We start from the raw sequence: 24,823 nt of genomic DNA on the forward strand, positions 1-24,823 counted from the left end.
TTTATCGTCGAGCCATCCACAGCGTTCCGTGGTCACTGCTGGCCGGTGACCCATGTGCAACACTCCCCCATGACACCTATATGAATCCTTCTTGGTGTTTAGTCATACTCACCCTGAAGAGGTTAAAGGAGCAGGTGGAAAGGAAGGGTGCCAAGAACAGCTCATTCCTCTGGCCTTTTCCTGTGACTGCACAGGTAAGACTCATACTCCCTGTTTGGGAACAGGGATGTCTGATTCATCTCTGAGACCTGACCTCACAGAAGGCACTTAGTGGAGCGATGATCAAGCACTTAAAACTCCTTAAACTCTCAGAAAAGCCCTGCCAACTAGCACTAACCTTTTTGAATATCTGGAACTCTTCACCATATTTATCTTAATAGCAGCTCCTCAGGAAGACCTTCCCATGATCGCCCCAGGAAAAATGCATCAAGCTTTTCTCTGGGCAACCTTTATATCCCATTGCTCTTCTTTGCAAATTTGGGTGGGATTGATGTGTTTACATCTTCTGTACTCATGGATGGTCATCTCCAAAGCAGGGACTGTTTTATTTCACTCTCATGATTATGAAGAAAATGTGCAATACTCTACCAAAATCATACTACAAAATGGCCTTTAAACAGGACTATAATGTGAACTTTGGAAAAACAAAGACTAAAAGAAAGGTTATTTCTCAGGAAGTGTTTTGAAGCTTCCCAGGGGTAGGAGGCCAACATTCTCCCAGTCTACCCTATAAACTGGCCTTGTTATAACCCTGCTACAAAGCAACACAAACAACCACATGCCCAGTGGTATACTCAGAGCTTGGGAAAAGGTTGCACTAAAGAGAAGCAATAAAATAGAGAAGCCCATGTTGCACAGTACACTCATGAAGTCCAATATTCTGTGTGATTGCCTTGTGGTAACTAGGAGAGGGCACCTTTAGGCAGACCTGCCCTAAAATTATTATAGCCTTAATATTCTTGCATACCACAGTGGCAGCACACCACCACCTAGTAAGGCAACCCACAAACAAAGCATTCTGATAAGGCCCTCCCAGCCACATACAGCCTCCCCGGCACCTGTTATGAGCTGGTAAAACATTTTGACCAAAAGCCTATTTTTACAGGAAATGCAAGATCACTATCTTAATTGCTAAAAAATCATATGCCAGTTCCCCATAATAGCAGTGAGGTTCTCCATTTTCATTTGAAATAAGGAAATAAATGTCTCCACAGTTTAACATTGTCCAGATCATGTATCACACAACAATATAATTGGCACCCTTGCTTTAACAATATTGTGCTGAGGAAAGGAAGACATCCATCTTTTCAGTATACTTTGTAGGAGAAACCTGAAAAGGGACAGGATTTATGACCATGATTATGATTATGCTGCCTTTCCATTCTGCAAACTTGCCAAATGGAATCTTCGAATGAGAACTGAAGACCCAACTACAAGCAGATTGTAATCTGTACCTCTCAGGAGATGAAGGCATGTATCATGTAAACTTTGTTCTGAATTAATGCCAGCTTATTTTCTCCCAATATAATTGAAGCTAACTTAACATACTGAAAGGAATTTAAGGTATTAGGCTCATAAGTTTCATTAATATATTGATAAAGAAACCACTAAACTGTTATGCTAGTCCTACCTGACTCTCTCCTCTTTTCCTAGCTATCCAATCAGAAACCACAGCATTTTATGTTACTGGTAGGTGGTAGAAATGGTCTCATGAGTTAGAATGTGTAGGTTCAAATCTGTCCAATAGAACTTTCTGCAATAATAAAACTATTCTGTACCTATGTTGTCCAGTCTGGTAGATGCTAGCCACATGTGGCTATTGAATATTTAAAATGTGGTATGGACCTCTATGAATCTGATTCTTTAATATTTAACTTTAATTAAATTATATAGCCTCATGAGGCTAGTGACTACCATATTGAATAGCACAGTCCTATAACTTTTATTCACTGAGGATGGAGATAAAACCTCAGAGAGCTGTTGAGGGGGTGAATAAGGTAAACCATCTGAGAACCTTTGCACAGTTCCAGGAACATGGGTTATTCTACTGAAATGTGTTTTTACCCATGCCTTCTCATGTTCCCACTACAGCCACCTTTGCCAGACATTTATTATGCTCATAGTATCAAAAGACCCTCTTAACTCACCTCACTCTCTTTAGTGAGTTCAATCTCTAACCACCCTGGAAAAATGTAACCAATAGTGTTTCTAAAATACAATTCTTAGTATATTGCTACTCTGACATCAAAATCTCTTATAAATCCCCATGACCTTTAACATAATATACAGGCTGGATTTTAAGACTCTTTATTATCTGACCCCCAGGTGATGTTTCATGCTATCTTCCACTGTTACCGGATACAACCTACTGTGTCGACCAGATGGAGCAACTTGTCCTTCCTCAGACCCACCATGAAATTTCTATTCCACACCTGGATGACAATATAACCATCTAAGACACTTACTTCCTTTACCCTTACTTCATCATATTCATCTTTTGAGGTCTATCCCAAGATACCTCATTCAAGAAGCCATCCCCTCTGAGCTACTTACAAAAATGATGAGACATTTGTGCATTTCTTGATTGTCCTCCAAAAACAAAAGCTCTTTGAAGATGAGGAGTTATGTTTGTGTGTCTCTCCATCAGTGCCTAGCATGGTACATGCATAAATTAGGGACTTGTTATAGATGTAATAAAGAAATACTGTAAAACATAGCCATGACCAGTGCAGCTCAGTGGACTAAGTGCTGGACTTTGCAAACCAAAGGGTCACTGGTCAGTCAGGGCACGTGCCTGGGTTGTGGACCAGGCCCTCAGTAAGGGGCACACGAGAGGCAACCACACACTAATGTTTTTCTCCCTCTCTTTCTTCTTCCCTTCCTCTCTCTCTAAAAATAAATAACTAGGGCAAGAAGGCAGAGGGGTGAATGGAAGCCACACTAACCTCCTCCTAGGACCAATCTGGAAATACAACTGAATTGTGGAGAAATCACCCAGAACAAACTGAACAATAACAAGAGAAAAGACTTATAACCTAGGATAGGAGGATCAGCTTTAGCACAACCTGTCTGGTAAGGAGTGCAGTGAAGACAAGAATGCTGGCTAGGCACCCAGAGGCAGCAGTGCCTGAGGGATAATTAAGCAACTAGTTGGATCCCCCTAGGAAGTGTTGGGTCTAAACCCTAAACTGGGATCCCCAGATTAGAGCACCAGAGCCCAAGAAGTACACAGATAGCAACCAGGGGCAAAAAGCAGCGGAGTTGCTCTCTGCCAGAGACATTCAGGTGGAGACTCAATGACCTGTTAAAGGGCCAAACCACAAATTTTCATTTATGGGCACTTACCCTGAGCTCTGGAAAACACAGGGGCAGAATGGGCTCGAAACACCTGAGGAGAGACAGGGACGGAACCTTTGAGGAGAAAGCTGAGAGAGTAGATGCAGAGATCCTGGTGCAGTCATCCCTCATACAGCAGCAGCCATCCTGCTTAGGCAAACCACTCCCCTGCCAGTGGTAGCAGCCTGAGGAGAAACAATAGCCCCAACAATGGGAGGGATTCTGCCCCACCCTACAGGGCTTAAGTCTGACTGCTGAGTGCAGAGTGACTAGATTAACAACTGAAGGAGACAGCCAGACAGTAGATCCTTGGCAAAGGGGGGTCAGAGTAGACTAGAAACGCTTGAGGAAAGCCTGAGACAGAGGCTTTGGGTAGAGAACTGAGAGAATAGTTGCCAGGATCCAGTGCTGAGCCATCCCCCCATAAGTCACCAGGTCCTGCTCAGGCAGACCACTCCCCTCCAAGTGGCAGCAGCCTGAGGGGAAACAACAGCACTTTCTGCAGGAGGGATTTGGCCCCGCCCTACAGTGCTTAAACCTGACTGCTGAGTGCAGAGTGACTACATTAACAACTGAAGGAGACAGCAACACACAGTAAATCCCTGGCAGTCTCAAGCAGGCTACCTAAGATCAGGTGGGGTCAACATCTGTCATCACCAGAGGCAGATTCAGAAAGAAAAAACAGTGGTAAATGCAAGAGGCTACCAAGACAAACTCCACTGTGGTCTTCTCCATGATGTGAGATATTTTCTTTCCTGCAAAGCATTTTAACATTAATTTCTTCTCCATCAAGTTTGTGCATATTAAGTCATTAGATTTTATACTATAGTATATTTCTCTCCTTTCTTTTAATAGTCTTAATGTCTTTACAGCCTTATTAATACTGGTTCATTTGCTATTGATAGTGTGATTGCGGGGGGGGGGGCAGTTATTTTTGTGGATGTGAGTTTTTTCATGGGCTTTGTGATATTGTTCTGGCAGCACCTGCACAACAGCATACAAGATGTGGTGGGCAAGTGACCTTCAATAAACTAGCTGGAGGTAAGGACCCACCAAAGAACAACCCAATAACAATCAAAACCCAATTACATCCAGAGACTCAACATAAATGATATAAAGGGCATCTCAAGAGCATCAAGTACAGGAAATCCAGGAGAATGCACCACTGAATCTCATAGGTCTACTTACCATAGAAGTCCATACCACAAAGTCAGGGAGTCAAGCCAAATCAATTTAAGAAGCAGAAGCAAACAAATGTAGTCTCACAAATAATGGGAAAACAATGAAACAACACCCCAATTGAAAGGAAAGGAGGAATCCTCAGAAAGAATGCTAAATTAAATAGAGGCAAGTCAACTACCAGATATTGAGTTCAAAACAATGGTTATAAGAAAGATCAATGAGCTCAGTGAGAATTATCAAAAACTACAGGAAAACTATGAGGAACTTACTGCAAACTATATCAGCATGAAAAATGACATAGAAACAATCAATAAAAGCCAAGACAAAATAAAGAATACAATTTTTGAAATGAAAAACACAGTAGAAGGAATCAAAAGCATATTAGATGAAGCCAAGGATCGAATCAGTGAGCTGGAGGTCCAGGTAGAAAAAAACTCCCAGAAAGAGCAAGAAAAGGAAAAAAAGATGAAAAAGAATGAAGAGGGGCTAAGGGAAATGCAGGACAACATGCAACAGAATAATATCTATGTAATAGGGGTACCAGGAGAAGAAGAGGAGCAAGGAATAGAAAGCCTATTTGAAAAAGGAATGATGGAAAACTTCCCTAATTTGATGAGAGAAAAAGCCACAAAAGTCTAGGAAGCAAAGAGGGTCTCAATCAAGAGACACCCAAGGAGGCCCACTGCAAGACATATCATAATTAAAATGGCAAAATTTAAAGACAAAGAGAGAATCTTAAAAGCATCAAGGGAGAAATAGGTAGTAACATACAAGGAAGCCCTGATAAGGCTAGCAGCTGACTTCTCCATGGAAACACTGCAAGCAAGAAAGGAATGGCAAGAAATATTCCAAGTAATGAAAAGCACAGGCCTGCAACCGAGACTACTCTATCCAGCAAGGCTCTCAACTAAAATGGAAGGCCAAATAAGGAGTTTCCCACACAAAGAAGGATGAAAGAATACACTTCCACCAAACCAGCACTGCAAGATATGCTAAAGGGACTGCTATAAGAAGAGGAAGAAAAACAGTGACAGAGAGGAACACAGGTACAAAGTGGGGAAAATGGCAATGAATAAGTACTTATCAATAATAACCTTAAATGTCAATGGATTAAATGCTCCAATTAAAAGACAAAGGGCAGAGTATGAATAAGAAAATATGACCCACACATATGCTGCTCACAAGAGACCCAACTCAGAACAAAAGACCTACACAGGTTGAAAGTGAAGGGTTAGGAAAAAAATATTCCAAGCAAATGGACAGGGGGAAAAAAAGCTGGGATAGCAATACTTACATCAGACAAAATAGATTTCAAAACAAATGCCATAAAAAGATACACAGAAGGACACGTCATAATACTCAAGGGAAGAATCCATCAAGAATGTCCTGGCTAGTCTGGCTCAGTGGATTGAGTGCTGGCCTGAAAACCAAAGGATCTCTGGTTCAATTCCCAGTCAGGGCACATGCCTGGGTTGCAGGCCAGGTCCCCAGTAGGAGGCATGTGAGAGGCAACCACACATTGATGTTTCTTTCCTTCCCTTTCTCCCTCTCTCCCTGGCTCTAAAAATAAACAAATAAACTATTTTTTAAAAGAATCCAGCAAGAAGCCATAAACACTATAAACATATATGCACCTAAGATATGAGCACCCAAATATATAAGGAAAATCTTGGAGGACTCCAAGAAGGATATAGATGGCAACACACTTATGCTATGGGATTTTAACAACCCACAGTCAAAATCTGGATAGATCACCTAAATAATATATCAACAAGGATACGGTGGCATTTAAACAATGCTCAGGATCATTTTGACTTAACTGATATATATAGAACCTCTCATCCCAAAGAAGCAAAATGCACATTCTTTTGAAATGCACATAAAACATTTTTATAGATCACGTAATAGGACACAAAACAAGCCTCAACAAATTCAAGAAAACTGAAATCATATCGAGCATTTTCTCAGACCACAAGTGCCTGAAACTAGAAACCAAACTCAAGGAAAAAAATTCAAAAACACTCAAATTGGTACAGATTGAATAGCATGTTATTAAACAATGAATGGATCAATAACGGGATCAAGGAAGAAATCAAAAAGTTTTTGGAAACAAATGAAAATGAACACACAACAGTCCAAAACTTATAGGACACAAAAAAGACAGTCCTGAGAGGGAAGTTCACAGTGATACATGCCTACATAAAAAAAAAAAAAAAATAGAAACATTTCAAATAAACAGCCTAACCCTACATATGCAAGAACTGGAAGAAAAACAACACACAAAGCCCAGAGTGAGTGGAAGAAAAGAAATAACAAAGATCAGAGCAGAATTAAATGACATGGAGACTAAAAGAACAATTTAAATGATCAATAAATCCAGGAGCTAGTTCTTTGAAGAGATAAACAAAATCAACAAGCCTTTAAGCAGACTCATCAAGAAAAAAAGACAGAGGATCCAAATAAACAAAATCAGATATGAAAGAGGAAAGATTACAACTGATCCCACAGAAACACAAAGAACTGTAAGAAATTACTACAAACAACTATATGCCAAGAAATCTGAAAACCTGGGTGAAATGGAAAAATATCTAGAAAAATGTAATCTTCCAAAACTTAGTGAACAAAAAGCAGAAAGCCTGAACAGACCAATAACAGGTGATGAAATCAAAGCAATAATAAAAAAAAACTCCTGGCACACAAAAGCCCTGGACTGAGTGGTTTCACAGAATTTTACAAAACATTTCAGAAAGGACTAACCCCTATCATTCTCAGACTATTGCAAAAATCCAAGAAAGGGAAGACTCCTAGACTCTTTTTATGAGGCCAGCATCATCCTAATCCCAAAACCAGATAAAGACACAACAAAGAAAGAAAACTGCAGGCCAATATCTCTGATAAACATAGATGTTAAAATCCTCAACAAAATATTGGCAAACAGCATCCAGCAATATATCAAAAAGATCATACACCATGATCAAGTGGGATTCATCTGAGGGGTACAAGGATGGTACAATATTCACAAATCAATAAACATAATACATCACATAAACAAAATGAAAGACAAAAATCACATGATCATATCAATAGATGCAAAAAAAGCATTTGATAAGGTACAGTACCCATTTATGATAAAACATTCAGCAAAGTGGGAGTAGAGGGAGCATATCTCAACATAATAAAGGACATATACAAGAGACCTACAGCCAACATCATACTCAATGGGCAAAAACTAGTTGTTTTCCTGCTAAGATCAGGAACAAAACAAGGTTGTCTACTTTTACCACTTCTTTTCGACATAGTATTGGAGGTCCTAGCCACAGCAATCAGACAAGAGAAAGAAATAAAAGGCATCCAAATTGGAAAGGAGGAAGAAAAACAGTCATTGTTTGCAGATGACCTGATAGTGTACATAAAAAACCCTATAGACTCCACCAAAAAGCTACTCAACCTAATAAGTGAATTTGGCAAAGCAGCAGATTACAAAATCAATATTCAGAAACTGAAGGCATTTTTGTACACCAACAATGAAATATCAAAATCAGAAATCAGGAAAAAAATTCCATTTGATAGAGCAACAAGAAAAATAAAATACCTAGGAATAAACCTAACCAAAGAGGTAACAGACCTGTACTCAGAAAACTATACAACACTGAAGAAAGAAATTAAGGAAGACACAAACAAATGGAAGCAAATACCGTGTTCATTGATTGGAAGAACTAACATCATCAAAGTGTCCACACTACCCAAAGCAATTCACAGATTCAATTCAATCCATATTAAAATAACAATGACATAATTCACAAATATACAACAAACATTTCAAAAATTTACATGGAACTATAAATGACTCAAATAGCTGCAGCAATTTTGAGAAAAAATAAAGTAGGAGGGATAACAGTACCTGACATCAAACTATATTATAAGGCCACAGTAATCAAAACAGCCTGGTACTGGCATAAGAATAGACACAGATCAATGGAACAGAATAGAGAGCCCAGAAATAAACCAAAGTATTTACAGTCAGTTAAATATTTGACAAAGGGGGCAGAAGCATAAAATGGAGTAAAAATAGCCTCTTCAACAAATAGTGTTGGGAGATATGGACAACTACATGCAAAGAAATAAAACTCAAGCACCAATTTACACCATACACAAAAATAAACTCAAGATGGATAAAAGACTTAAATATAAATCATAACACCATAAAAGTCCTAGAGGAGAACATAGGCAGGAAAATCACAGATATTCCATACAGCAATATTTTCACCGGTATGTCCCTTGGAGCAATGGACATAAAGGAAAAAATAAACAAATGGGACCTCATCAAAATATAAAGCTTCTGCATGGCTAAAGAAAACAGCATTAAAATGAAAAGAGAACCAACCATATGGGAAAATATATTTGCAAATGACACCTCTGACAAGGGTTTGATCTCCAAAATATATAAAGAACTCATATGATTCCACTCCAGGAAGACAACCCAATTAAAAAATGGACAAAGAACCTGAACAGACAATTCTCCAAGGAGGATATACAGAGGACCCAGAGACATATGAAAGGATTCTCAGCATCACTAGTCATCAGAGAGATGCAAACTAAAACCACAGTGAGATACCACTTCACACTTGTCAGAATCTTTATCATAAATCAACATACAACATGTGCTGGTGAGGTTGCGGAGAAAAGGGAACCCTAGTGCACCATTGGTGGGAATGCAGACTGGCACAGCCACTGTGGAAAACAGTATGGAATTTCTTCAGAAAACTAAAAATGGAACTGCCATTTGACCCAGCAATTCCACTGCCTGGATTATTCCCTAAGAATCCTTAAACACCAATTCAAAAGACCCCATGCACCCCAATGTTCATAGCAGCACAATTTACAATAGCCAAGTGTTGGAAGCAACCTAAGTGTCCATCAGTAAATGAGTGGATCAAAAAACTGTGGTACATTTACACAATGGAATACTATGCAGTAGACAGAAAGAAAGGAGCTCCTACCCTTCTCAACAGCATGGATGGATCTGGAGAGCATTGTGCTAGTGAAATAGTGAAATAAGCCAGCCGGTGATAGACAAATAGTATATGATCTCACTTATAAGTGGAAACTAATCAACAAAACAAACAAGCAAAATAGAACCAGATACATAGAAATAAAAACAAACTGACAGTAACCAGAGGGGTGGGGTTGGGGATAATGAGAAGAAAAAGGGGGAGAGTCATCAAGTAACATGTATAAAGTGCACATGGACAAAGCCAAAGAGTGGTAGGAACAGGGTGGGAGGTAGGGATGGGTGGGGCTGGAGGGAGTGGTGGTGGAAAAATGGAGACAACTGTACTTGAATAACAATAAAAAAAGATAAAAAAATAAATATAAATAAATAAATCAAATCTTTAAAAAATGAAATACTGTAAAACATAAACACAGATGCTATTCAACTTGAATACTAGGATTTTTGGAAATCTCTCCTATTTAAACTCTTTAAGTTATTAGAAATTCCTATTTCAAAAATAACTGAATAAACACCATAGAAAGAAAATCTGGGCCAATTGGCTGATTACTAAGCCAATGTATGCCTATAAATAAAAACCTCAATAATTCCCTGCTATCCTTCAGAATCCTGCTAGAGAAACTTCACTAAACATGATTTAAACTTGGCCTTCGATGTCTCTCAGCTTGTGATTTGTTTATGGGCTAAACTAAGTCCACATGTACCCCTGAACTCTACCTTCCCTTACCCTCCTAACTTTCCCAAACCAAACTTCTCTATTCTTAACTTCCCATCACACAGTAACCCCAGTTTGGAGAACTTTTTCAGCCATCTTGCCTCACACCCTTCAAAGCCTATATAAAACCCCATCCCCAACTATTTTATCCTTGTTTAATAACCCTTTCACATTTTCCTTAGCCAACAGATAATTTTAAAACAGTAAAGATGAAGGTCATCAGAGATAAAATGTCTTTAAATTTCACTTGGGTATGAGCTTCAGTAATAATTTCTTGCACAAAAAGAGATCTTTGATCTAAGAGAGAATGGTCTACAAAATAACATACCAGGTAGCTCTTTGTAATTTGGACTCCCCTTTCAGACATTCTCTAAGGCTGTGGTTCCCAAACCTTGGAGGGCATCAGAATCATTGGGAGTACTTGGTGAGATGCTTGTTCCTGAGGAATCTAAGTCATTTGCTGAGGCCACCCAGAATCCTGCATTCTAATGAGCATCCAGCTCCTTCTCTCACAAGGTCAAGACCACACTGACAAACACTAGGAATGCCTCCTCTTCCTGTCTAAACCAGCCTTCTGTTTCCTCTCAGTACACCAAGAGAATAGGAATAGCTAACAGCAGCAAAGAGACTTACATCTCCAGAAAATAAGAGACTCTTCCCAATGAGGGACTTCAGTGGGGCAGCTGGGCAGAACAAGGTAATCAGGCACAAAGGCCAAGACTAAGAGGCTCAGGTCAGGGTAACCAAGAGGCCAAAACAAATGGCAAATCCTAATCCCAAAAGAAGAGCTAGGGAATTCAGTACAAGCAGAAGGGAAAATAATTAAAAGAATCACTACTATGCAATCTTACCATGTATGGAGCATCACATTTAATTGCAAAATGCCAATTCTTAGGGGAGAAACTCACCACATTTCAACATAAAGTATCCAAGCTGAGTCATATCACGCAACTCTTGGGATCATATCAGGTTATTTTCTGAGATTAAAGAACAAAAAGAAAGGCCTTGGCTGGTGTGGCTCAGTGGGTTGAGCACCAGCCTGCAAACCAAAGGGTTGCTGGTTCAATTCCCAGTCAGGGCATATGCCTGGGTTGCAGGGTGCGTAAGAAGCAACAGCACATTAATGTTTCCCTGCCTCTCTTTCTCTTTCCCTTCTCCTCTGTCTAAAAATAAATAAATAAGATGTTTTTAAAAAAAAAGAAAAAGAAGAAAGGATAACAGTCCAGCCTAGGCTGGGTCCTGCCATAGGAAACAAGAGGACAGACATTTGCAGGAAAGTAGACACATTACTAGGTGAGAGAGGATCCTAATTATCATAGCTAGAGTACCCACACATACTTGGGTAGACCTGGACAGTCTGTTTTTACCTGTTGTCCCAGCATAATTATTAATATCACTACCTGTCCTTCCAAGAGTTCTGGTTTAGCAGTAAATTACATAATCACCCTAATAATAGCTAAGAGACACATCCTAGGCATTGAGCTAAGTGCTCTACCTAAACCCTAAACACCAGAGGGAACCAGCATTAACACTCTTATTATAACCATCAGTGAGCTGAGGAATGTTAGAAGCTGTTGGAAATTACTATAATCACACAGTCAGTAAATGACAATACTTGAACTCATGTCTGCAAAGGCTGTTCTCTTAACTTGGAGTTAGTAAACTGCAGCCCACAGATCAAACCCAGACCACTACCTACTTTGGTAAATAGAGTTTTATTGGAAAACAGCCACCTGATCATTTGCATATTGCCTATGGCTGGTTTCACACCACAAAAGCAGATCAGTTTAGTTACAACAAAGACCTCCCAGATCACAAAGCTAAACAAATTTACTATCTGGCCCTTTACAGAAAACATTTGCTGATCTGGATTTTTCCTGACACCCCAGGAAAAGCACAAATTCACAAACCTGGATCTTCCAATAGGGATGGCCCAAGGTCAAGGAAAATATAACACAGTAGAATAATTTTTCCAATTTAAATGTTCCAAGGGTATTGGGGGGAGGGGGTTTGTTTTGTTATTTTAGGTTTTTCATCTTAAGCTTTACAATACATCGAGACATCAGTGGTTGCAATAAACACTGCATTCTTATGTAATAAAAAAAATAGCCAAAAAGTAAAAGAATATTCCCAAAAGCCCACAATACTGGGGGTACATCAGAAGAACACAGAAACCAATGGAAAGAGCTCCTAATGGCCAAAGCTCAAAAAATTTAAGCAACAAAATGAATCAATGTTGTATCATAACCCAAAGTATAAAATAAGTATATATGAGTCCATAGGGATATAAATAAATGATTGATTGAATAAATAAATGAGGGAGAAGAAAGTTTCCCATTCCTTAAGTGTAGGCCACACATACTGACTTCCTCCCACAGAGTATGCCTGAAAGGGGTAGAGGGAGGTTCACTGTCAGTGGAGTAACCTGACAAACACCACCTCAACCAGATGATCAAAATTAATATCTCCACTGATAAGTCACATGGAGAGTTGATACCCTTGATGTGATATGTTGAAAATGGTGCTTTACCTCTATGGTCTTCCTTCCCAAGACCTATAATCCCAATCTAATGATGAGAATAAAACATCACACAAATCCTATTTGAGGGGCATCCTACAAAATACATAATCTGTACCCCCTTAAAGTCACCAAAAACAAGGACAGTCTAAGGAACCACCACCCCAGCCAAGAAGAGTCTGGAGAGTAACACAGTATCCTAGGTGGGATCCTGGGACCAAAAAAAAAAAAGGCATTAGGTAAAAGATCAAAAACTTCTGGATGAATTACAAACTCTGGTTAATAATATGTATCAGTATTTGTTCATTATATTAGTGAGGCACTACACTAATATAAACTAGTGAAACTGGTGGGGAGTATATGGGAACTCTCTGAATATACTGCATGGCTTTTTGTTTTATATTTTTTTGTAAATCTAAAACTATTCTAAAACTAAGTTTATTTTTAAAAACTAGAAACAAAAATAGCACCTACTTTTCCACATTTGGAAGAGATTTCCTTTCCCTGTGAGGTTAGCATACTCTAATTCTAATTTTGTCTGGAAGGTGCAAAACACAGACTTTAAAATTATTGCCATATAAATAATTCAGTTTGTGATTAATGCCAAAACAGAATAAATTAAACATGGTAGAAATTACCAAGTTACTCTGAGCAAAATTCTGTATAAGAAACATAATACTTGAGATAAAGGAAACACTATTTAATCAAATCCTAGAAGATATTAACTTCAACATCAGCAGTGTAGACAACTCTATCTATTGTACTTTGCTTGGCTTTTGGATGAATACAAAGAGTGCTAGTGTTACCCACTATTCTTTGAAAGTTGATCCTCTTTCTCAGAGAGGAAAATTCTGCAGGAAACAATACATCCAGCTTCAAACCTACATAGTGTCCTGTCTTCTCTCACTCAAAAGTCTACAGAATTCCCTGCAGACTGCTGGCAAGGGGCATATGACATGCTATACTAAGAAATTATGTGACCCAGTTCCTAGCTATCTCTTCCAGCCACACTGAATTTCTGTCTACTACATGAATAGGTCAAATTCTCATACCATGATCTTCTCATCTTTTATCATTGAAAACAATTGTAACAAAATATTTATGCAACTTTCCATTGAATGTCCATCTCCCATATTTAACTGAAAGCCTATGAGAACCATATCTACTTTGTTCACTACTGTATTCCTAGGATTCTATGCACCCAAGTTCTGGCAAATAGTAGGTGCTTAATAAATATTTGTTGAATAAGTGGAAGAACTCATCAATCATAGGTTAGCAGAGTTTAGCTTAAGTGTACAGATAACCGCAGATAATTTCAAATCCATGCCCTTCCCCCTAGCAGTTCATTTAATGTACCTGCTATGAGGAACATCGAAATCTTGCCTTTGGCTCATTAGCTTTATATGTGCTCCATCAGTGTTATAGGTTCAAACAACTCAGTAATGAAAGACAGAAGTGATTAGCATTATCTTCATGTTCAAAGTGTCAGAAAAAAAATATCAAAAGCAAAGAGCTGTACGTGAGCTTCCAACTGCATGATCAATTTCTACTAACAACCATACTTGTCAGGAGGCTAATTTCTCTAGGGCCTGGATAATTTTTTACACTATGTTACTGCAAGTTTATGTTAATTCATATAGCTATTGAAACCATGATCTTACTTAAAAAATATCTACCTTCCAAGTAACAGTGTCCAGTCGAGAAATGTTTATAATTTATAAAAAACTTAGATTCAGTATGTTATCATGGAAAAAGCACACAACCCAAAGCAAAGAAAACCTAATTCCAGTCTTGACTGAACCCCTCAACAATTCATCAGCTAACTTTTGCTGAATACCTTTGACAGACACTATTCTAGGCACATGGTACAATTATAGTCAATCATTCAAGCAATCTAAACTTCAGCTCCAAATTTAGATGGAGAGATTTGGGAGTATCAAACTCATTTTCACCAGGGGCCACACCAGCCTCACGGTTGCCTTCAAAGGGCCAAATGTAATTTTGGGAGTGTATTAATGTAACTACTCCTTAACAGTTAAGCAAGAGCTCGGCACTGCCACTGGGTAGAAACAAGATGCCAGGCCGGATAAAACAAGGTGGAGGGCCAGATTCGGCCCTCGGGCCTTGTGTTTGCCACCTGTGGGATAGGTCAATTGTAGAGTAAGCATGTGCAATCACCATCCTGCCTATTCAAAATCCCATAAAATAACATAAAAGTTACTGGAAAACAAAATAAATCTGTGGCATTGTTAGTTGTTTTGGGTATTTGCTGGATAAAAAATTCTGCATTTAAGCTTTCTATGAGCCAGAAATTCCAGGTCTCCCTAAACACAACAAAGCATTGCTCAAATCTAAAAAGGTCCAAACCCAGAGAAAACACACACACAGCAATGCGATATGTAAAAAGACTGACAAGGATGCACAGGTGTGTGTAGTTTGGAGGAAGTCAAAATCCAGAGGTAAGTAATATAAGAAGTGTTCACAGAAGATGGCTAAGTGAGAAAGGAATCAGAATGGTAAATAGATGCTCTCATATTTTACTCTGCATATTTAGCTATTTTTAACTTGATTACAAAGAAAATATGCTTAAAATTTATTTTTGCATGTGAATAACTGAAATGAACATATTAATAGAGTTAAAGGATGACTCATCCCAGCTCTCTCTCTTCTTCTACTAAAGGGAGAATCACAAGAAAAGCAGACGCAAATATCCCAGCACTGCACAATCCATCACCTAGGAAGGAGGCAGCGGAACAGTATAAAATACCACAGTTCACAATCAAAATAAGAGACTCTCAGTTGCTCAGATTCAATACACACCTCTGTTGTTGCTTCTTTACAATTAAAGATCCCCTTTACAATCTGGGCAGAATAATATGCAGACTTGCTTCTCTTACTCTGAATTTAATTAACATCAGTAGAGGTCATGAGAATTTTCCAAGGAGAAAGCTGGTACAGGGCAAAGCATGAAAACATTTCTTGGGTCTCCTCCCATTTCAGAGCACTACTTCCCAAAGGCTGGCTACTCTCTGCTCAGGCGAGCCTCCTTCCAATTAACCTCTTTCTTTGATTACAGGTCATCCCACTATGTAACTCCCAGATAGCATAGCAAGGACATGCCAGAAAAGGAGCCAGTATATTATTAGAAAAAATAAAAACTACAGAGAAAGTAGGTGGAAGAGTTATTACCCCAAAGTATGAATTTACCCATTGAATATCAAAAGGTCACTTTTCCTAATCTAAGTTCACCAGAGCATTATAAAACTCCATCCACTACTGAACCATTTCAAATTCACTCCCTAAAATACGCTGGAATAAGGCTGAGAATAAACTCTCTCTTGAATTCCAATAGTTTTCTATTAGAAGGTATGAAAATTACAAATTAAGGCTGGACAATTGGTACCTTGTCCCTTTTACCTTCTTCACATCATGGCAGTAGCTGTATTTCAACAAGATGGCAAGTCTCCTGGGAAATCAAAACTAAAAGGCAGAATTCTGAATATAAAACATGTCTTTATGCTGTAGATAGACCAGGGAGACAGGCAGGGAATGAGGTAGAGGTATTAGAGTCTGAGAGATAGGACAGTGGAAATTGAAAAAGTGGGGAAGGGAAAGAAAGAAGCCTAAAAAGGGAAAAAATAGACAAGTTTATAGAATCTTCACCAGCTTGTTGGGGTAGGGCATGAAAAGAAGGGGACCTAAAAGCCCCAGTAAAACCCTCCTTGATGATGCTATTCACTCAAGTCAGCATAAAAACTACAAAGATGAGTCCTTTAATTTATCCCTCCTGAAACACTCCCTTTTCCAGTAAGACTTAGGAACTGAACTTACCATGCACTGAATTGACCATACAGATGTGTTGCTGTTGCTGTATAGAAATACCTCCTGCGTGCTCACTTTCTACAAATAAATCCTTGATTTCTTAAAATTCTTGAATTCTTAAAATTCTTGAGTACATTTCTCTACACAGTACCTAACAAAGGCTTGGTTCACCATGCGTATGCATATTCCTTGCTCTAGGTAGGCCCATTCTTCCCCAAAATAGGTAAGGATGAAGGGGGAAAAATACTAAGGAACAGTCTTCTGAGATTGCCCTGAACCCAGCTAACCTTCAAAGCACAAGAAGAAAGCACTTCCACCTTTTCTAACTCTGTTTCCTGAACAGCAACAATGCAAAAAGAACAGGAAGACACAGACACTTGGGTGATTTATCACCTGTGTCAACTCAAATGGAGCCAGCAGGTGGAGGAAGAAGTGAGCAGTATCCAGGGGCTTAAAACAATGGTCTCAATACAACCCTTTTGTTTACAACTCAGTTTACTACAGGAGCTAATTCTTGATTTTGCATTACACCACATTAATTAAACCACATTTGGCCCTTCTTGTAATTCTACCTTCCTCACTCAGGTGTCTTCTTTCTTATTAGAATGTCACTATCGATAGGTGGGGTTCCAGCTGACAAGGCAGCCAACGGTGTGTACCACTGTATCCAGGGCAGCCTTGACAAAAGCCTGTAACTCTGCTTGGTCACATTTCTGCTATATCCTCGTCCCTGCCTCACCTGCTCTTATGGTTGATTCCATGGTTTCATTCTTCCTCTTTCTCTCTGCATCTTGTCCCTGCTTCTCTATTCTGTGTGGCTGACCAGTATAGTGGTTCTTGAGTTCACTAATTTTATTTTTGCTCACTTTAGTTCTACCATCTCACTTGGATTTCTTTCCTCCTACACAAAAGACTCCCCCCTAAGCAATATTTTCCATTATATAATAAGAATAATAGGTACTAAAATTAGTATATTATTATAATGATGACTACAATTTATTGAGTACTTCCTTTGTGTCTGACACAATGCTAAATGTCTTATATGCCTTCCTTATACTACTTAGTCTTTATAACAGTTACGTGAAGGGAGTCCCTTTATTGCCTCCATTTGACAGGACAGAAAACTAAAGCTTAGAAAGATCACTTTCCCAACATATGTCTGCCTCTAAGACCAAAGCTCTTAACCAATACTACACTGCCCATAGCAACCACAGGTTCAGCATTTAGTTTATCTTTTTCCATTTCCACAAAAGCATTTCATCAAATGTATATGTTATGCATGTTTGTGTTCCCCCAAAATTCATATGTTGAAATCCTGACACACAGTGGGATGGTATTTGGAGATGGGGCATGTGGGAGGTAATTAAATTGTAAGAATGGGGCCCTCATGATGGGATTAGTACCCTTTAAGAAGAGACAGGAGAGAGCTAGCTTCCTAGCTATCTGATCTCAACCATGTGAGGGCACAGCAAAAAGACGGCCATCAGCAGACTAGGCAGAGCATTCTCACCAGACTAATCAGTCAGCACCTTGATCTTAGACTCCCAAGCTTCCAGAACTGTGAAAATAAATGCTTGCTGTTTAAGCCATCCAATTTATGGTATTTTTGTTACAGCAGCATGAATTGACATAGCCCATATACACAGAAATGATTTAAGTTGAATACCCTTGAAAGACTTTATACAAATGTACACAAATTTGAAAATGATTTTTTAAACAAATATCCTGACTTATAGCTTTAAAAATGTAGCCACCATAGGCTAAGATGAGCAGAAAGATTGTGGAATATAGGAGAAATTCAAGAATTATTTGTTCATTTTGCATAGCTTCAACCTAGGATAGCTCATACTCACAACTTCTTTGAGATTCATAGTAATTTTTTCTTACCAACAGGACAGTCTTCATTTATGGCCTCATACTACCTAGTATTATTCACAGGTGGGTATACAAGGCTTCCAACATGCAAATACTAAAATCTTCCCCATTTTAACACCTAATATTCCATCACTGGGGGTTAATTCTTTTGGGCTAAGCCATGTCCTATTGCTAGGTCCTCTTTTAAAACAGAAATTTATTCACTGGGGGAAATGACTCTAAGTCACTGATAGCTTAATGTGAATAAATATTCCAAATACTTCCTAACAAAAGGAACTAGAACAAAAAGGACAAGCACAGTTCATTCCTTGGGAGGAGAGTGGGAGCCATGAAATGAGGAGGTGGCCCAAAGAGGAGAGCAGACCAGGCAAGACAAATGGTTTTTCCTCATTATGTGGACCTGAGCCAGTTCTTCTTTCAAATGGGAAATTGTTCAGCATTGCTGTGTAGGAAGGGGTTTCACTTAACTGAAGGAAAACTGGTGATACTCTTAGCCTCTAGGGTCTATTTGCAATAAATCCAAAAAATAAAGTTGAAAGATTGTACAGAAAAATGCTATGTTTGATCAATTCCAACTGGCCAAGTGAGAGCCACAACTTTAATAAACTTGATTTAAAGGCAAAAACATCCAAGTACCACTTTTGTTGAATCAAAGGGATGAGCTGCTTTTATCTTAATTGAAATTATATATCCATTTTCATCCATAAAGCTTCAGTAACAATTTGAATTGCCAAAGTCTATAATCCTAGAATTATTTGCCTTTCAGGATTGTCAAGTAGATAATTATATTAAAAGTACCACCTCTTTTATCTATCAGAGTTGAGTGCTGCTCATTTAACCTGAATCTTTTACCAAATGCACAGAGCATTTTATGTTTAAAAGGAGGGAGAACACTTTGAGAAGTCTTTTATTATTCTTAGCTCTTTAAAATCAGTTCATTTGTTAAAGGTATCTCAAGAGACATATTTCACTAAATAATTTCTGAGTGTAATGCTCAAAATATTAGATACTCAAGGGGCTCAGAAAATCAAATGTGTTTTTCTGTTCTAGAGCTAACATCCATCAATACCAAAGTTATCACTATTGTTTGAACTAAAGTCATCAAAACTAAAAATTAAAGTTAAACATCAAATTATGTTGGTCAGGACAGTTCAATCTTTAACAACTCAACAATTTGAATTTCATTCTAAGTAGAAACAATACTTCTAGACAAGTCATTACACCTTAATAAGAATCATAATCCTGCTTTTTGAAGTAAGTCTTGCTTATCTGCCATGCCCACTTCTTACAGCTTTGGGAGAGGAAGCTAATTGAAATGACATATGAAAAATACTTGATATTTTTCCAATACTCCTCCCATGCCCTGAGCTCTCTGAAGATCACCCAGCCCTTAATAACTAGCCTTTCTCTACTGCCCATTACATGAGAAGAAAACAAATCTAATGTTAAACAAATATGGCTTGCTTCTAGTTTGGCAAATTTAGAGATCTCAAGCCATAAGCAAGTTGAATCTTTTGCAAAGAGACTGAAAAAAGTAGAAAAATTAAGAATTTGTGCCTGTCTTTAACTTGCTTTCTATTGCTAAATGGATAAATGCCCTTTGCCTGACTATTTTCATCTCTCAGGTCACAACTAGGAAGTCACTCCCTTCAGGTACCTTCTTTGATACCTATGTCAAACCCCACCCCTCACAGCAACCTAAGCTCCCTGTAGCGCCCCTTTCATAGGGTTTACCTGTCTGCACTGTAATTGCCTGTTTTGTTATCTATCTCCCCATTGGACACCAAGTTAGTGAGGCAGAGGACATGTCTTACCTGATCCCCATGTGTCATCAGTACCTAATACTGACTTAGTCCATCCCACTCCAGTGAGGCCGCCACAGAAGAATATCACAGACTGGGTGGCCTATAAACAACAGAAATTTATTTCTCATAGTTCTAGAGGTTAGAAGTCCATGATCAAGGCACCATAAGACTCAGTGTCTGGTGAGAGCCCTCTTCCTGGTTCACAGACAGCCATCTTCTTACTGTGTCTTCACATGACTGAAAGAGCAAAGGAGCTCCCTAAAATCCTTTTTATAAGAACATTAATCCCATTTATGAGGGTTTCACATTTATGACATAATTACCTCCAAAAGGCCTTACCTCCTAATACTATCACACTGGAGATTAAGAATGTCAGCATTTGAATTCGGGAAAGACATAAATATTCAGGCCATTGCCACACCCAAGATATGTTTGTAGAACAGAATAGCATGAAAAAAGTTGAATGGGATGGCAGAGCAAGGAATGCCAAGCCATGGAACAGAATGGGATTACTTTGAGCCCCCAGATAACCCTCTCAGCAATTTTACTCCCCAGAAATGAACATTTTAACTTATGAAGACTACCTTGGGCAAAGTAGCTGCATCAGAATCAGCTAACAATAGGTAAGACATCTGATATTAGACTTGAAGTAATGATGTGATCAACCATGCAACACAGAAAACAAACAAGTTCAAGAGCAACATTGCTCCTGCTAGAGATGGTTGATTATGAACATGACAGGAATAATAAGCAATAGATCAGTTTCTTTGCTTTACTCAGATAACTGGGCTTTCATTTCCTTTATATCAAAAACATGTCTCATAGACCTTCTCACCATATGCATACATCCAAAGAATACACGACTTGGTACCCTCATGCAGTTTTACCTTTCCCAAAGAACTGTACATCAGCCTGTCATACAACCTAGATGGAGAATCATTCATGCATTCTACAAGTATTTACTAGTTTATATGATGTTAGAGGTCCATAAGAAACCTGTATGCTAGTCATATTGTGCAGTCCTGCTAATAGGGGCATGGAGAAGAACAAATGGAACACCAAGCATCTGACTCAAAGACAGCACTCTCAAGTGTTAGCTGATACCATTACGCCAAGATGAGTCAGATATGTATCCTGTTCTCCAGGAGCTTCCAGTCAAGAATGTAAAGTGTGCAGAGAGAAAGTAAAACACACAAGACAATCATCAGTGCAGATCAAGGAAACTGAACCTGGGAAGAAGGTAACTGTTTCCAGGTAGGAAAACTGCATCATAATTTCTCATTTGCCATGTGAAACATCTCTGAGACAATGTCATATTTAAAAAGATAAGTGCCAGTTTGGGGCTGCCAAATCAAAGGTTAAATTAAGAATTTGAGACCAAAATTAATCATTGTGAATCTCCACATTCAGCACAAAGTCTATCATGATGCAGAGGCATGACATAATGCACATGTCACACTCTGACATTCATTAAACAGCTACAGATGCAGCAAACCTAGCCTAACTACAGTTTGGTTAATCCATTCTTATTAAGGACCTATTGTGTGTCTGACTTTGTGTGTAAAACTCTCTGCCCTTCAGAATTAGTACTCTTATAAGGAAGAAGATTCCCCAGCAGATTGAGAGGGACAAGATAAATCAGGGTGGTCAGCTTAGAAATGTAGCTGCCTAATCCAGCTTTGCAGCAACATCCTCAACTCTCCTCAAAAGAAGAGTTCTAATCAATAACAGCAGGGCACACTGTGGACTCAAAAACAAGGTGGGGCTTTAAACACTAGCCCATGGAATTAGGCCCCTTAGGCTTTTTATGTACGTGGGTTTAAGACTTATTTCAACTGAAGATGGAAAGGTATTGCTCTATTTTCATGCTCCTCAGCATGTAACTGCTTATGCATTACTAAAATATAACATTTCTAACTGCATGACAAAAATATTCCATACAGCAACTGCTCTTAATAATATACTTACAGTTGGCCATTTCATTACCTAATAATTACCAGATCATTAGAGCAAGTAATATATTCTTGTGGGATAAACTTATGGTAGTAATTTCAGAGAAAATAGGAAAGCTCCCTTAAAGTCACCAGTAGGCAATGTGTAGAATAAGCTGTTGAAGGAAGTGAATATAAATGTTCTTTTTAAAGTAAATAGCAGTACAATCAAATTTATTGCTGATTCTGGATCATGAAGTCCAAAGGGAAATGGCTGGAAGGATCTGGTCCAAGCCTCTCATTTTACAGATAAGGACTTGAACTTAGCAAAGTTGAATGAGCACAACAGGCTGACAGAGCTACTGTAGGTAGAACCAGCTCTACAATGGGTTGCTCACCCCTTGTTGCAAAGCTCTTCTTTTTTCAATCAGAGAATCCTCTAAGTGCAACATAGATTTTCTTAAATTTCAAAATATTGAGGAAATGCAGAGAGTTAGTTAATTAGTTACTTAATTACACCTTCTAATTAAGCTGGATTTGGACTGAAAACTAATCTTTCTGACTCACAATTTTACAGTGGCTGAAGAATCCAGATTTAACAAGTCCAGCCTCCTACTCCAGTTCCAGGCAGCACCTCGGCCTAAACACATTGCCACCACTCCACCTGGCTCATTCCTCCTCATCCTTCAGATGGCAATCTAAACACCCCTTTCTCAGCCAGGCTCTTCCTATGCTTTCAACAAGGTAAGCTTCTCCCAACTCTCTGCCTCCCAAAGTGAAATTAGGACATATTTATTAGCATTCATTTAGTATTAGTTTTCCCCCACTAGACAGTTCTCAAACTTAGCCATGCATCAGAAACCCCTGGAAGGCTTGTTAAAATACAGATTGCTGGGCACCATCCCTAGTGTTGCTGATTCTAATATGGTATAAGGTCTGAGAATTAGCATTTCTAGTAAGCTCCTACATAATGCTAATGGTCCAGAGACTACTTTATATTTTTAATAGTTTATTTTTTACTGTATTCTTTCTATAACCATTTATCCCCTTTACACCATCTTCTACTTCCACCTGCACCCTTCCCCCCACACATTACCACACTGTTGCCTGTGTTCATGAGTCTTTTTTGTGTTTTTGCTCCATCCCTCCACCCTCCAACTCACCTCACTCCACCACCCCCTACCACCAGAGCTGTCAGCTTGCTCTCTATCTGTGAATCTGCAGAGACCACAGAAGCCACGAAGCTAGACTGTAAGACCCGTGAAGTCAGGGGCCAGGTCTGTCGTCTTCATTGTTCTATCCCTAGTGCCTGGCATAGTACCTGGCACATGGTAGGTTCTCAAAAATATTAATAAATAAACAGTTTTCTTCTCTGGGGCAAAACATTATGGCTCCAAAAATCTACAGTATAACATTAGGGGAATCTTTCTGAAGGGTACATAGGAACTCAGTAGTATCATAGTAATTCTTCTGTTTAAGTTTAAATTTTTCCCAAATAAAATATGCATTTATATGTGTGTATGTATATACATATGTATGCACACATACATACATATATACATATGTGTCTGTCAAACAACAACAACATTACAAGGGTGAATCAGGCATGACTTTAACATATAAGCTGGCTATTTCTTTTTAAATCAGTTTCCAACAGAAATTGACTAGAAATTGATAGCCTTTCCTGCTCCTCTTGCTGGAGAAAACAGCCTGCAGTCAAGTGCTGGATAATTGAGCATTCAGGGTTGGCTGGCTTCTGGTAAATAGCTGCATCAGTCCTTTACCTGTAATTGTGGCAGACCTTTCCATCTTCAACTCCCCGGGACCAAATGAAGAACAGATGTGCACAAGGATGATGCTTTCCACTATTCAATGTGAGCATCCTAATCACCAGCAAATTACTTCCTGAGTGCCCTTTGCATAGGGCTTGTCCTGTGGAAAAGCTGAGACAGCAACAACCTGTTGGGTGATTTGCAGGCTCTAGGAAGGCTTCTTGGTTCCAAAATATCCCCACCCCATCCTACCACCGGGGCTGGGATTTTCACCAGGAGCAAAACAACCTTCTGCTTTCAAGCCTTGCCTCTCCACAAGACCTCTATGAACATGCCACTGTGGCAGCACTTTTAAATGTTATCCATAACTTTGACTCCAGATGGAATTAATTTATCAGGCTACTTTCTAGTATGACAACCAGCCTAAGGAGCCATGAAGAAGCTATTTGGAAAAGGGGATTGCAAGAAGCAGGTCTGGGTGTGAAAATTAAGGAAAAGGGACATACATGGGAACTAGGTTCCTGGGGGAGAGACCTGCAAAAGGTCGTGGAAGGGAGGAAGTAGCCACATGATGGACAGCTACTTGTTGGCCAGCCCTGGGACCCACCATGTATTTTCAGTGAATCCCCTATTCAGAAAGGGTGTGATCCTTGCTGTCTTGGTTCATTTACACTGCTATAACAAAATACCAGAGACTGGGTGCCTTATAAACAACAGAAGCTGATTGCTCACAATTCTGGAGACTGGAAGTCTGAGAACAGGGTGCCAGCATGGTCTGGTTTTCTATCTGATGAAAACCTGCCTCCCAGTTCATAAATGACCTCTCTATATCGTCCCCATGGCAGGAGGGGCAAGA

Source organism: Phyllostomus hastatus, unplaced genomic scaffold, assembly GCF_019186645.2.
Source record: "Phyllostomus hastatus isolate PE091 unplaced genomic scaffold, TTU_PhHast_1.1 phas_contig_16, whole genome shotgun sequence".
NCBI classification, from domain to species: domain Eukaryota; kingdom Metazoa; phylum Chordata; class Mammalia; order Chiroptera; family Phyllostomidae; genus Phyllostomus; species Phyllostomus hastatus.